Source organism: Tachypleus tridentatus, chromosome 1, assembly GCF_004210375.1.
Source record: "Tachypleus tridentatus isolate NWPU-2018 chromosome 1, ASM421037v1, whole genome shotgun sequence".
NCBI lineage: Eukaryota > Metazoa > Arthropoda > Merostomata > Xiphosura > Limulidae > Tachypleus > Tachypleus tridentatus.
The window spans coordinates 137,703,158-137,719,194 of NC_134825.1; the positions used below are offsets into that span (position 1 = coordinate 137,703,158).

The window sequence follows — 16,037 nt, forward strand, 5'->3', positions numbered from 1 at the left end:
TTGCGCAACAGCAGTGGTAACAACCACACCAACAACCTTGCAGTCATATCAATAAACTCCAGGAGGGCAAAACAACTCGATATTTATACTGTTATAGACACATTTGCTGCCAATCACCAGAACAGGCGCATTGTTTTGAAGTAATATTGACTATAAACACAACACGATGAAAGATAGTTAGCCTGATAGTGACTTTACTTTTCTTTAGAGTGTATTAATTTTACATGAGATAGTTCGTTTTTGCTAATGTAAACTATGTCTTTATGTTATTTTTTTTATTTGTAGCTTTACTCTTAATGGTATATTAAATGTTCAATCTAAGCTAATCTTGATTTTCTTTATTATTATGTATTACCTTGGATGGAATTTCGGTGAGCTTCCTCTTTTACAAATACGCATATTTTCATAAACAGATTATTTCTAATTTGTAATAATGAATTATTAATCAGAGTATGAGTTTCCAATGAAAACTGCATTGAAAACGCAGTTCAAAATAGCACACCTTTCTGAAATGTACCTTGGTATTTACATTATTATAATTTATCATCTATACTTCATATTGATGGTATTTTGGAAGCCCCTTCACAGTTTACCTCAGCCCCCCCCCCAACGAAAATATCCTGGCGCCGCAACTGCTTCCAATAAAAAATCGAACTTCCGAGTATTTCAAAATAAAGCGTTTGCAATTAAATGCAATGCAAGAAAAGCTACATTTCGTTTGTTTTTCTATCAGAACAACAAAGGTGCTCTTTTTACTTCATATCTTGTTAGTTACCGTATTGTAAAAGCATATGAAGCTCATACAAATGCAGAAGATTTTATAAAATCATGCGCAAAAGATTTGGTAGAGTGAACGACTGACGAGAAATTTCTTAAAAACATTAACTCTGTGCCCCTTTCTGACAACTCGGTTTCTCGAAAAATCAAGTACATGTCAGCAAATTGCTTAACGGGAGTTAATAAGGCGAGTAAAAGCGAGTCCAAGTGATGTTGCTCATGTTTGTTCGTTATTTATTTACGAAGCTAGTTTTGAAGAAGACATGCTAATTTGAAAATCTTTGCCTACTTAAATAACGGGCGAAAAAACATTTAAACTGATCGATTTATTTATGGAAGAACATGAGATCCAATGTCAGCTTTTCTCAAGTATTTGTGCTGTTGGTGCTGCAGTTATGATAGGAAAATTTTCAGGTGCAGTGACACGCATAAAAAAAGAAAAACCTCGACATCGAGAGTATCCACTGCTGTCTTCATCGTCATGCACTTACAATGAAACAAATGTCAGATGACTTAAAAGACGCATTGGGTGATGTCATAAAAACAGTAACTTTTATAAAATCAAGACCACTGAATTTGAGGATCTTCAGTTTACTCTGTGAGGACATTGAAACTTTGCATAAAAATTTGCTGCTTCATACTGAAGTTCAGTAGCTTTCTCGGAGGAAAATGTTTGCTCGTTTTACGAAGTGCGTGAAGAGATAGCTTTCTTCTATTTGAATGTCATTTTGAACTTGCATACAAATTAAAGGGCAAATGCTGGATCCAGAAAGTGGCTTACCTTTCGGACGTACTTGCCTATCTAATGCTGCAATGCAGGGTACCAGTGTAACGTACTTCAAAGCTCAGAGTGAAATGGAAGCGCTTTAACGTGAGCTAAAACTTAGGGGTGAATGTATACTTATGCAAGAACTTGATTACTTCGAAAATATCAGTTGTTTTTTTTACTTATGAATGAAATTTTTTTAAGTAAAGATGCAAAGTTTCAGTCTTGTAGTACATTTCTGATTTGTGTATAACTGTTGAGGAGCACTTTCCTCCTCATTTAGAAAAATTACTGTGGATTCAAAATCCTTTTGTTGACTCTGCGAATACCAACGATTTGCCGTTGAAAGAGAAAGAACAGCTTATAGAAAATTTAAACTGGTTACACCTTAAAAACAAAATTTCAGCACGAAAAAATTACACAAGTTTGGATTAAAATGGCCATGGAATACCCTGAAATAAGTTATAGAGCATTGAAAATTTTGATGCGTTTTCCGAAAACATATCTTTGTGAGCAAACATTTTCACTGTATATAGCTAAAGACCAGAAACAGGCTAAATATTGAAGATGATTTACGTTTACAGGTAACAACCATAACTCCAAATATTGAACTACTTTCTGAACAAAAACAAGCCCATCCGAGCCAAATAGATAAACACACTGTACTTTTACTGATGTAAATTTTGCAAGCAGAAAATTTTGAACAAGTGAGTAGAATTAAAGATTTCTTTAAATATTGATATGTTTAATAAATTTATGGTTTAAAAGCTTCAAGTAAACTTTATCTGGTGCTAGTAACCGATTGTTTCTCTTTTTAGTGTATATTTTTTATTAAGGCTCCGGAATGTTTTTTTTATTTCTGATATGAAACTCCGCAGGTCTAAAACGTTTGAGAAACCCTCCTCTTTTGCTTAGAAAACAGTTATATTCTCCAGACGCTCCAACAATCTGCGAATGTCCTAGGATTTTTCCGCGCCTTGCATGGCCAGATGGTTAAGGTACTCGACTCGTAATCTTAGGGTCGCGGGTTTGAATCCCCGTCACACCAAACATGCTCGCTCTTTCAGCCTTGGGGACGTTATAAAATCACGGTCAATCCTATTATTCGTTGGTAAAAGAGTAGCCCAAGAGTTGGCAGTGGGTGGCGATGACTAGTTGTCTTCCCTCTAGTCTTACACTGCTAAATTAGCAAGGCTAGCGCAGATAGCCATCATGTAACCTTGCGCGAAATTTTAAACAAATAAAAAAAAACTAATTTTTTCACGTTTCTAGTTAAAATTAAAGCTACAAAAAAGGTTTTCTGAAAAATAACAGTTCCATAAGTACAAGCGTTGTGTACTTAATTTCACCACCTACAAATAACGTCAAAGTTTGATGAAGTTATTTTTATTCAAAATTCTAATGCTCAACCTGAACAATGTTGTGCGTGAAGGAGGTTAAATGTCAGCGTGTGTGTTTATCTTATAGCAAAGCCACATCGGGCTATCTGCTCAGCCCACCGAGGGGAATCGAACCCCTGATTTTAGCGTTGTAAATTCAGAGACATACCGCTGTACTAGTGGGGGGCGTTAAATGTCAGCAAAACCTGCAAAGAAAATATATAAATTGAAATTTACTGATTGCATAAGTATTCATCCCCCTAAGTCAGTACTTGGTGGAAGCACCTTTAGCAGCAGTTACTGTTGTAAATCTTTTTTGTAAGTTTCTATTACCTTCGCACAATGTAATTTTTTGCCCATTTTTCCTGGCAAAATTACTCCAATTTTTATATGTTCTTTGGAAGTCGTCGATGAACATCAATCTTCAAGTCTCGCCATAAATTTTCGCTTGGATTCAATTAAGGACTTTGAGTGGGCTACTTCAGGACATTGACTTTCTTCTTCCAAAACCATTCCAGTGTGGCTTTAGTCTTGTGTTTCGAGTTACTGTCCTCATTTTAGATTATTGGTTGACTGAAAGAAATTTTCTTCTAGAATTCGCCTGTACTTTCCACTATACATCTTTTTTCTCAATCCTCAAAAACTTCCTGCTGTTGAAAAGCATCCTCGTAACATGATAGTGCCACTAGCATGCGTGACAGTTGGGATGATGTTGACTGGATTATGTGTTCTGTTGAGGCCCCGTATAAAGCTTAATGATTTGTATATATAACAAGCTGTACAACTTATGTATAAAACAGTCTTTCCTGGAAATGTTTGACGGAAGTTATAAAAACAATCGTATGGGATAAAAATATTAAGAATCAATGTATTTTGAACATAGTTGTCTCCCAATGGCACAGCGGCATATCTGTGGACTTACAATGCTAGAAACTGGGTTTCGATATTTCTTGTAGGCAGAGCATAGATAGTCCATTGTATAGGTTTGTGCTTAAGTTCAAACAACAATTGAAAGTTATGTTTTAAATGAATTTCGGTTTCTAAATAGAGTGTGTTGTAAATATGAACTTAAGCATGAAAACAGTTACTGTGCTCAACAGTCGTAATAAATTCGATGCACAATAAAAATATTTTGTTTCCATATTCAAACGATTTAATTTATTATTAAGTAATTAAATGAAATCATAAGAACTCATGCTGACTAAATATCTCAAAACTTCTAAAATCTGAGTTTTTCGTTTTGCACTTGTAGTTAGGCCTGGCATGGCCTAGCGCGTTAAGGCGTGCGCTTCGTAATCTGAGGGTCGCGGGTTCGCGCCCGAGTCGCGCCAAAACATGCTCGCCCTCCCAGCCGTGGGGGCGTTATAATGTTACGGTCAATCCCACTATTCGTTGGTAAAAGAGTAGCCCAAGAGTTGGCGGTGGGTGGTGATGACTAGCTGCCTTCCCTCTAGTCTTACACTGCTAAATTAGGGACGGCTAGCACAGATAGCCCTCGAGTTGCTTTGTGCGAAATTCCAAAAAACAAACAAACAAGCACTTGTAGTTTGTTCAACATTTTGTAAAAAAAATATCGTAGATTACTAAATAGGAAATGTTCACTTTCTGGACAGATAGTTACATTTGACAAAGCATAGAAATGTTGAGTTGTGTGTGTAATGCATTTACTATTATGTATTTATTTTACTATTTATGTTTGTTTGAGTCTGATATATATTCAGATATGTATTGTGAAAGTCCTCTATTCTTCATATTTGTAGAAGATTTTTAAGCACAAGTCTCAACAATGTATATATTTCCGTAAATATCAGTATTATTGAGCCATCTGAGATTTCTGGAACCTCGACTTAAGGTTTATAAACCATAGCATGCAAGGAGACCGTTTAATATTGTTGGGTCGCTGCAGCCAATATACTGTAAACATCGGAAGCTATAATTGTGATAAACGCTTATTACTCAGAAAACGACAAATATTTGACCAGGATCGTTTATAGATTTCAAACGTTTGTAACAGATTTACTGATATACATTTATTTTAATATCTACAATTGCTTCATTTTGAAGCATGTGACGCATATTCATGGATACGTATTGTACAAGTCCTGCCTGTTCTATAAATTTGTGGAAGATTCTCGAGAACAAGAATCAAAAATATTTGGTTTACGAAAATACTAGCGTGTCTTCGAGCATTGTTCAGCGTTTAAGAATCTCAAGTGATTATATAAAAGCAATCCATTACAAGATGGCAAGAGAATATTATTGGTCAGCTACAATCAGTATACTACAAGCCTCGAAAGCCATAATTGTGGTTAACGCTTATTAATCTGAAAATATAGGAACATTCATAGATTTCAAACATTACGAATCGTTCAACTTCCGAGATTTAACTTCGGACATTAGTATTTTTACGAGGACATCAGATATCTTCCTCGGTAAAAAGTGAGCTTGAAAACCGCGTTAGGCAAAAAAGAACAGAGCTAGCTAGCATTCCCGTCAAGTAGTTATCAGCATAAAGGTAATTTGGGTCTTATGGGCCTAGATCATTGATATAATATTCATTTCCAGACCAGATAGAAGACAGAATATTGTTTATGAGTTTGTAACATTTTTGTATATAATTTATTTATTGTAATAACCGTTATTATAAATTGTATTATTTGTATATTAAATTTTATATGTGTTAAGAAAGAAAATTGTGTGTATTAGTTTTGTTGCAAATATAATAAATTTGATACATATTGAAATTCAATTAAATTATAAATTCAAATTCAAATTTCTGGCTATTTGAAATCTTAATAGTAACATATGCAACATAACAAAACGGAGATTTGTCCGAGATTAATTGAAATACGAAAAATAATAATATGAGGACTGCTGTCCAAGATCTGAATCAAAGACAAAATTCGATCTAAATTGAAATCTAAATCTAAATTCAATTTATATTTTTCATTGCCAAAAAGATTTCATCATGGCTGATTATCAAAGTTTTCTTGAACCACCCTTCCTCGAACAACTAGAAAAATATAATAAAACTGAATTGCACGAAATTGCCAAAATCTTAGAAATAGAGGTTAAAAAATCAATGAGAAAAATGAACTAAAAAGCATATTAGTTGACGATACTATTTGATCATGATTTGTTATCTGAGGAAGCATTAGGGGAAATATTATAATGTCTCCACTAGCCAATCAGAGTTAAGTGATAAAGATAACCTGGAAATTCAGCTAAAACTCAAAGAAATCGAGCTTGAACAATCTCATATCGAAGATGAAAGATAAAATAAACGTATTGAGGCCAAACAATTCCATATCAAAGCCAAGAAAGAAATTAGGCTGAAATAAATAAAAATTCGAGTCAACTCCGATCGACCAAGGGCAAATGACAACTTTGAATTCAATCGATATATTAAATCACCTTTAGTGAAAATAAAGTTGATAAATATTTCCAACATTTTGAGAAGGTTGCCCAAACCATGGAATGGCCCACCGAAAGAATGGTCATTATTATTACAGAGTGTTTTGATTGGTAAAACAAAAGAAGCTTATGCCGCTCTCTCTCTCTGGAAGATTGTACGGATGATGATAAAGTTAAAATAGTTATTTTCAGAGCACACGACTTAGCATTGGAAGCTTATTGCCAAAGGTTTCGAGGTTATCACAACCAAGATAGGCAAAGTTATATGGAATTCATCCATGAAAAGAACATTTGTTTTGATCGATAGTGTAATTCTATGCATTTTAGAAATAGTTTTGACAAATTGATACAGTTATGTCTAATTGAGAAATTTAAAAGCTGTACAAATGATGATCTCAAAATTTACTTGGATGAAAATAAAATTGAGACTTTACAGAAAGCAGCTGCTGTTTCTGATTATTAAACTTTAGTACATAAAATAACTTTTGACAAAAAAAATCCTGCCATCTCAGCAAAAACCTGTACCTGTTTAATTCACTAAAGTTGAGGATTCTTTTAAAAAATCCACCTGCTCTTGTTCGAAATCTTTTGACACTCAAGATAAAACTTCATCAAAATCATCAAAGTTTGTCTGCCATTTTATATAAAAAACCTGTTCAAGTTATGTCCGACTATTGGTGTTTGAGAAATAAAAAATAAAAGGAGCAGCACCCAATACATTCGTGTCTCGATATGGATGTAGTTACACCACATCACCAAATGTTGTTGCTTTGGCCACTAATAAAATGTCTGATGTAGTTAGGGAGGAATTTAGACCTTTTGTTGGTTATCCCATGAATATTCTACGTGTAATGAAGCAACTGACTCTTTGTTGTTAGAAGTTATACTGCCTGTATGTTCGAGTTCAGCTACTGTTGTGTCTGTTATTGCTCAGAGTATTTATGGTGACTTTGTAAATGTTCCTCTTCATAACATATATTTAGCATGGGACCAAGTTTTGATTGTCGTTGGAGTAAGACCTACTCTGCTAATCAATACGGGAAACGATTTGCTGAGAAAAAAGCTACTGCTGAATCCAAAATGAACGGTATCATCTAAGGATGATGTTGTTGAGGAGAGTTGTGACTTGAGCTCAGGTTAAAAAATGAAGCAAATATAAATTGTATTGTTGTTTGTACTTTAAAATATATTTATGTTAAGAAAGAAAATTCTGCGCATCAATGTTATTGGTAAATGTCATAAATTTGATACACATTGAGATTCATTAACTACTAAATTCAAATTAAATGTTCCGGCTACTTGAAATCGCAATCCTTAACATAAATAACATAAAAAATCGGAGACTTGGACGAGATAAATTATAATATGTAACACGTGGCCTTAATTTATTTAATTAATATGACTGACATGTTAAAAAGTTCTAGCAATAAAATAATTGTGTAGGAGAGAAATTAATAAAATGCAAAATAGAATATAAGCCTGTGTTTCTTAGAAACTTTATATGCTATAGTTATTAGTTAATTTTCGTTTTGATAATTTACATATTATTGGTCTTAGTTTGTTAAAATGTTTAGTACATGGTATATAGAGTTTTATAGCGTATCTGTAAGAATTAGACATAAAATCGGAATAACTCACTTTAGAGTTATATAGATAATCACAAACTGAATGTGAACCAAAACAATCATATGCGACATATACAGTAAAACCTTATTTTAGTTTAACTGTACTACATGATCTTTTGCTTAATGTAACATGTTGGAGGTGAAAATTAAATACATTTTGTTTAAATAAACTCCTCTTTGAAGAAAATAACCATTTTGAGGTTACGAAAAGTTGTGACTTTAGATTAAAGTTAGCATGTGAGATCAGCATGTAAATAAAGCATGAAATTGAATCAAACGTCACAAACTCAAAAATAATGAAAGGTAATGTTTATATATTCAAATTTGTTTTGTGTTAGTGGATGTGAAAATTAAATTATTAGATATAAGCCTAATCATAAAACGTTTTTGAAATATTATACGTCAGAAATTTTGTATTCGAAGTCCGAATAAGAATCAACATGGCGTAAATTTATAGATTTGTAATTGTACAGTCGGTAGGATTTCTACATTTACATTAGTTTCGTAAATAACTCAAATATTAGTAGAGAAGTAGTCCTCCAGCGACATGGTGATATGTCTGCAAACTTACAACGCAAGAAATCAGGTTTCGATACCCTCGCCACAGTAGTTTACGGTAAGTTTGCAGCTTTATCGGGTTTCGATTTATGTGGTGACAGATCACAAATAACCCATCATGTAGCCTTGCGCTATAAACAACCGAGTTATATGCCCTCCGCTAGTACAGCGGTTGTCAACGGATTTACAACGCTAAAATTACGGATTCGATTCCCCTCGATGGGCTCAGCAAGATAGCCTTATGTGGCTTTGCTATAAGAAAACACACACACTGAGTTATATAGGTACAGGGAGTTAGTGTATATTTCATTAAAAATAATATTTTTATCATTTAATGTAATAAAATAGACAACTACGTAACGCTATGTGATGGAAATGTATTACAATAAATCAAAATACAAATTAATATTAAAATCAAATTACAATAAGTCTGAAGTAATTGCCGATTGTGTTATTGCAACATCTAATGGTAACATGTTGAATTATCATGTCCTTTCTTGGCGTCAAAGAAGCTAAACCCCTCTAACCTGTAACATTATGGGTGACGTGATCTCCATCAGTCAATTAAATGGCACACAGCAAACTTTAACATTTAAATATTAAAGGTATTGCTGCTAGTTTATATGCTTAAGCGAGGTTTTAATCACGAATATTAGATCCATCGGTTTCCAGCTTTTAGCGTATAACAATATTATATTAGAATTTATACATATCTACTTTAAAACATTGAAGTGCATACCGGAGGAATTTATACATTTTGTTAAAAGTTAAGAAAAAACGACATTTAGGCTCCAGAAAAATATAAAAGTATATATTTTTATTTAAATCAACGTTTTGCTTTTGCAGCTTCTTCAGAATTAATATACACAATTAGTTATATTTCGCAAAGGCAAAACGTTTGTTTAAATAAAAATATATTATTTTATATTTATCTGGAGTGTAAGTGTAAAGGTCGGTTTTTAAACCTTTATCAAAATATATATACTTTTGTTTATAGGTTATATGTAAGATTTCAATTTAACGTGGTTTCATAAGGTACAGGTCATTTCTAATCACAATGAAAGCTACTGTATTTTAGAAATATCAAAAATACAGCCAGCAGTCAAAACGCACGCAGTATTATACAGTAATTGATTAAACATTAAATCTGTACACATTTAAAAGGGATAACAAAACAACAGAGAAAAATTATAACGATTTTGTGTGTTGCTTTTACTTCCTCATGTTCCGTTTTGTTGATAGTTTATATACAGTTATGCCTTAATTATGGACGCGAATAAAAGAGATCATTACACGGTCAGGTTTGCTAAACACTACACCAAGAATGGTCTCTTATTAAAATGTGTATGGTAGATTATTACAAACTTGACTCAAAATAAATTCGAAATAGCCTTATTGTATTGTGCGTTAATTTGCCATAAATCCTGCAAAATCATGATAATGATATCAAAAGTTGTTAATACTGTGAGACTGTGAAAATCCTACACATAGAAATAACATTTCGTCAAAATAATGCTGAGAAAATACCTTAAGATAAATTCCCATATTATTGTATTATAGTACTTTTGATAACTTATTGTCAAAATCAATCCCGTGCTCGGTCTGATCAGGTGGTTGAGGCGCTCGAGCCGTAATCTGAAAGTCGCGGGTTCGAAACTCCATCATACCAAACATACTTCCCCTTTTAACTGTGGGTGGTGCGTTATTATGCGACGGTCAATCCCACTATTCGTTGGTGAAAGATGAAAGAGTAGCCCAAGAGTTGGCGCTGGGTGGTGATGACTAGTTACCTTCCCTGTAGTCTTGCACTGCTAAATTATGAACGGCGGGTGTAGCTTTGCACGAAATTCAAAAAAACAAACAAACATGGCTGCATTAAGTTAATTTGAGGCCCTAATGTACGGAATGTTTTAATTCTCTTGAATGGGGTACAAGCAAGTTTGAAGTTAATTATAATTAATACATATTAAATTAATTACAGAATACGAGCTAATTATTCAAAGTAAATTAGAACATGATGCATCTAACGTTTAAGGATGATATATTAAAATTAAATGATTGTATTAATAATTGTTTACTTGCACAACATGACAAGTAAACATGAATTAAGTGGATAAAGAAGAATATAATTATTTTACAACATTACGGAAGCATGTCAAAATGTTATCTTAAAATCGTTTTTTGCTTGCTTCGGCGGAAGCAAAATCTCTCACAACAACTTCGTAATCTATTCTCCTTAGCAAATTCCTTTCTATCGTGATTAAGAAAGGTTCATTTAACATCGAAGCACACAATTCATTTTTTACTCCAGCTATTTCAGACAAAAAAACTCTCTCTACAGCCCAATTAGTGGCTGGTAGACACAAGTATATTCTTAATATTATGTCAGCATTAGGAAAAACAGAGTTGAGTTGTTTTTTCTTCTGACTGATTTGCTGTTGGACGGATGGTGTTATTGGGATAAGAATTGTTTAGATCTGGAGAGAATATGTCTCCCAGTCATTTGGCTACAGCAAAAATTTCTGTCTAACTTAAAATTTTGAAATTAGATAAAATACTAAATTTTATTTCTGTCGCTTTACGTGCAGCAAGCCGATTTTCCAAACACATTAGTAACTTGTCAACAACCGGTATAAAATTTTCTATGCGAAACTTAGGAGTTCCAAATAAACTAATTTTACCTTCAGAATATCACTCCTAAACTGTTATTCTACCATATTTGAACTTAAATTTCAATTTTATTGAATTAATCACATAATAAATTACATATTCTTTCGCTCATCAGTGGCACAGCGGTATGTTTGCTAAGACCGGGTTTCGATACCAGTGGTGGGTAGAGCACAGATAATCCATTGTGTAGCTTTGTGCTTAATTCAAAACAACAACATATTCCTTCAGTGAACTGATAAGCTTTACAGCAGTAAACAAATCAAGATTCTTTTCTTGAAGCTTAGCACTTGTAGCTTCGAATCTTCGAAGAATTTTATACCAAATACTGTCACAAAAGCAATATCTAACGTTCTCATTTTATTCACTAAAGCAGTAGTTCATTTCTTACTGTTTGTTTTGCATCAGTATCCTCAGATAAATCGTCAAGATTGCTATAAATTCCGTTGTTTGGTAATTTTCATTTATTTTGTATTTTTATGGTGGTTACAAGGTCGGCAAAATTGGTCTAGTCTGTATTGAGTAAGAACAGAACAAATAATTAGTGAAAAAAGAATAAAAGAGTAAAACTGATGATTTAAATCGTCAATAAAGGCTCCTCGCAGCTTGAGGCACATTTTATTCGGCCCTATTCATAATATGTTACTGTAATATTCAAGTATCTGATTGTTATATTAAAAAGAAATAATGCAATAATACCACATTGTTAAACCTATATTGAGAAAATCGCTGTGAACCAGAAATGAAAGTCTATATCATTGCATCACTTTTAGGTTGAAATAATTCTACCACACCACTGCTTTACAATATGGTATAGAAGGTGTGCATTATCCAAACCCTTAACAATGTAATTTTTATTGTATGACACAAAAGTATGAAAAATAGTCTTAAAGAAGAGTATATGTCCGAAATTTTGATAATTCAAAGTGTTTTGTATTGTCATTTTGCAATAAATAAATAAATAAAATCCATTTTCTTTAGTTTATAATTCATCTTTTCTGGTATTAGTACATATTGCAAAAAACGATTGAGATAGTAACTTCACAAGCTTTGGTGTAACAAGGTTAAGAAAGGGCTCATGTGCCACAGTAACGTGAAGAAAATTTCATTATATTTATGGTATTTTTTACGTTTGAAACAATTATTTCATTCGTATGCGTTACATCAGATAAATATAGCACCGTTTAATGTTGAGACAATGGTGTTAAATCATTACATTACAGTATTGTAAAGATAATGTTCACACATCACTTTGTTACATCAAAGGTGAAATAAAAGGTATTATGTTATAAAGTCATTAAGATAACCTTATACTATTGCATAATAAAAGGGTTGACATAATATTAAGTTACTATAACGCTACAGTAATATTATCGAAATCTTAATACTGTGATATTTATTATACTACGTAATGTTGGGGTATAGTTTTAATTTACACAATGGTCACTACTTCGATTATTACAGCAAGCCGTATGGTCGGGTGGTTAGGATGCTCGACTGGTAATCCGAACGTCGCGGGTTCGAATCCACGTTACCCCAAACATACTCACCCTTTTAGTGTTATAATGTTTCGGTGAATCCATTGGTAAAAGAGTAGCCCAAGAGTTGGAAGTGGGCGGTGGTGACTAGCTAGATTCCTAAATTAGGGGTGGCTAGCGCAGATAGCCCTCATGTAGATTTGCACGAAATTCAAAAAACAAACAAATAATCTTCGATTGTAAACATGCCATAGAAACTGTGTTGCTGACATCACAGTAAAGTACCTCATGCACCAACCAAGATAAATATAACCCAGTCAAGAATGAAAATAAAGAAATATAAAATTGAAAACAAATTAAAAGCAGTTTCTACAAGAAATAGTTAACGTTTTTATATACATGGAAGAGGTATAAGCCAGACCAAATACCAAGCTCTGTTGAATATTGCTTCAAACTAAGGAATCGAGGTGATGTCAAATCGAATATAAATATGTTATACCAAGGCGGATGTGGGTGACGATCCTGCTATAGGAGGCGAAGTAGAGGTAAAAAACGCCCATTAAAACCACAAAATGTAAAACTGATTTTTTTTTTTTACGTAGCCCCCGCATGGAACTAATAACTTTCCATACCAGTTTTGGAGAAGGTGTATCCAAACTCTGAGAAGTTATTAATGAAAATACAATAGCCAGTATTGTTATATTTATAAAGATTTGTTTGTTTTGTTTTGAATTTCGCGCAAAGCTACACGAGAGCTATCTGCGCTAGCCCTCGTTTACCAACGAAGAGTGGGGATGGATCGCCGCATTATAACGCCCCCCTGCTGAAAGGGCGAGCATGCTTGGTGTGACTGGGATTCGAACCCGCAACCATAAGATTAGAAGTCGAGTGCCTTGACGACCGGGTCACGCCGGGCCTTGTTTAAAGATATGCACGTTGAATCTTACTTACTCACGTTTAGTGGAAACGTTTAACAATTACTTAACTCTATAGATGAAAATGTATAAAAATAGTTTTCATTTCAAGTCAGTGACTTATTCAGTGACTTACATTAAAATTTTGTATTTTTTAAAATACTTCTATTTAATTTTTATTAATTAATTTTTTATGTAACTTTCTAACTTTGTCGTGAAAATATTAATCAATATCTACGCAAACCTCTACAATAAAACTTCGTTATGTTGCCAATGAAAACATTGTTTAAATTTTCACTGACTTATATGAAAGTTCATTATACTGAAATACACACAGTCTTCAATATTTATTCGTCGACCTGTAGGGAAACTGTTATCATTTATTCATTGACTTACAATAAAATTCTATTATGGAAACTATAGAATCTATAGCTCTTATTAACTAAGTTATATAAGAAAGAGTTTTTATCTTTCTAGAAACACACAAGTAAAGGTTTAAGAAGGTTTGTTAATTAAAAAAACAACAACAACACATACACCAAAAAATACCACTTTCTAAATAACATGAAAAAGAATGTTTGTGAAAGAATTTGTTTCACTCCTACTTACCTGGAGAAAACTATCACATAATGAATGATGTGTGATCCTATAGTTGACAAGTGTAAATGCTATCTGACCAAGAGTTTATAGAGTTATACAATAATATAGAGATTTAAAGTGTATATCTAGATTCAAAATACTGATCATGATTTTATTTTGTTTAAATCGAAGTAACGTTTCGTTGTGGTGCTCATGCTAACTTTGCACTGACGTAAGTTGAAATTTCGTGTTGAGGAATATTTTCGCAAACTCAAATGATTATATTAATTTTTCTTACCTTAAAAAAATAATGTCTGTCTTTCAAAACTTAACATTTTAAGACTAGAATACTTATCTTCGTCACCAGGAATTATAATGTATTTAAACAGAACAGCAGCATATACAAAAGAAACGAGTATTGTTCAATACTAAAAGATACAAATTATGTCTTCTCTCCGTAAACTTTTTAATGGGTAATACTTGGGAACTTCTATCTCTGATCTGTGGAATTTTATCCAAACTTAGTTGATAAAATATAATTTAAGAAATAAAGCACTTTCATTTTAAAGACAAATTCAATCACGTTTTTTTCCAGATTATCTAAATACATTTTAAAGGATATCTTCAAAGCCACCTTTGTTGCTAAAAGACAACTTTAAAAATTTGAATAATAGTATCGTTTCTCGCTGACACCTCATTCACTACTGTACTCTTTATTTGTGACTCATACAGTTTGTTGATGTTGAAACATTTTGTTTGTACTTTTAGTTTTAAAAAAATCTATGTTATTGAGCGTGTTAACAAACGTAAATAAGCCAAATAATTCCACTTTCTGCTTCTAGAAAAGTACTAAGTGAAAATTCCTACCTTGCTGCAAAGCCCTACTCGAGTTGTTTTAGTCTTTACTCGGTGTTATTCGCTACGGAGGGAAGCATATGGACTCCCGGTTCGATGGTTGATAGCGCGCATCTGCGGCTTGCTCGCCCCGACGGCCCGCTTCAGGTATGTGTGTACAGGTGCGGTTATACGCTCCAGGACGGTAAATAATTCATGCAGATCTGTCAGTGGTTAATGTAGCAGCTTGTGTTCCATTATTTAAGAATGCGTAATCATTTATAAGAGGTTTAAATATATGATAACACTTATGCATTATAAATAGAGCAGAATGCCGAAGCGCCTCCTACGTCAAAAAAGAAAAATGCAATAAACAGCCAAACTAGTTCTTTGCAATTATTTATCAGAAATTTCGAATGAAACGTCATATAGCTTCACATTAATGAAACTTGAAAGGAACATAGTGGTGTAAGATATCTATAAAGATCAATAGACTTTCTTCCACCACACCTGTTAAAACCAAACAGTTGTCAGTAGCAAGTGGAAAAGTTTTTAAGTGAAACCATAAAATACTCCAGTTAACCTGACTGTTAAATCGATAATTATTTCCTCTTAAACCAATTTCATTTCTAATTTTATTCTGTATTTTTATATTGATATGCTTTCTTTTGCTCTGGGTGTAATTTATGATCAGAAAATACTCAAAGAGTGACCCAGTCAGAGTCTTGACTTGAATCCAATGAACACTTTATGGCAACACTTGAAGATTGGAATCCCTCAAACATCCCCAACTGACTTGTAAGAATTGGAACAATTTTGCCAGGAAGAATGAACAAACGTTACATTGTGCAAATCTGCTAGGGACCTATTCAAAACAACTCACAACAGTGATTGTTTCCCAAGGTGTTTCAATCAATTACTGACTTAGGGACCTGAACACTTACGCAATCAGTAAATTTCAGTTTATATATTTTCTTTGCAGGCAGGTTTTGCTGACATTCAACCTCCTTCTCACATAACAGTGTTAAGTTTGATTATTAGAATTA

The 16,037-nt window shown here is 33.1% G+C and overlaps 1 long non-coding RNA gene across 1 annotated transcript in view; it reads right to left on the minus strand.

Annotated features, from left to right (window-relative positions):
- LOC143225236 (uncharacterized) overlaps positions 1-15,124 on the minus strand; it is a 77,038-nt gene extending 61,914 nt beyond the window's left edge. The window contains exon 1 of the long non-coding RNA XR_013013747.1: positions 15,025-15,124. This is a non-coding gene — a long non-coding RNA (uncharacterized LOC143225236). The remainder of the gene's footprint in view (positions 1-15,024) is intronic.
- Between the last annotated feature and the right edge of the window lie 913 nt (positions 15,125-16,037).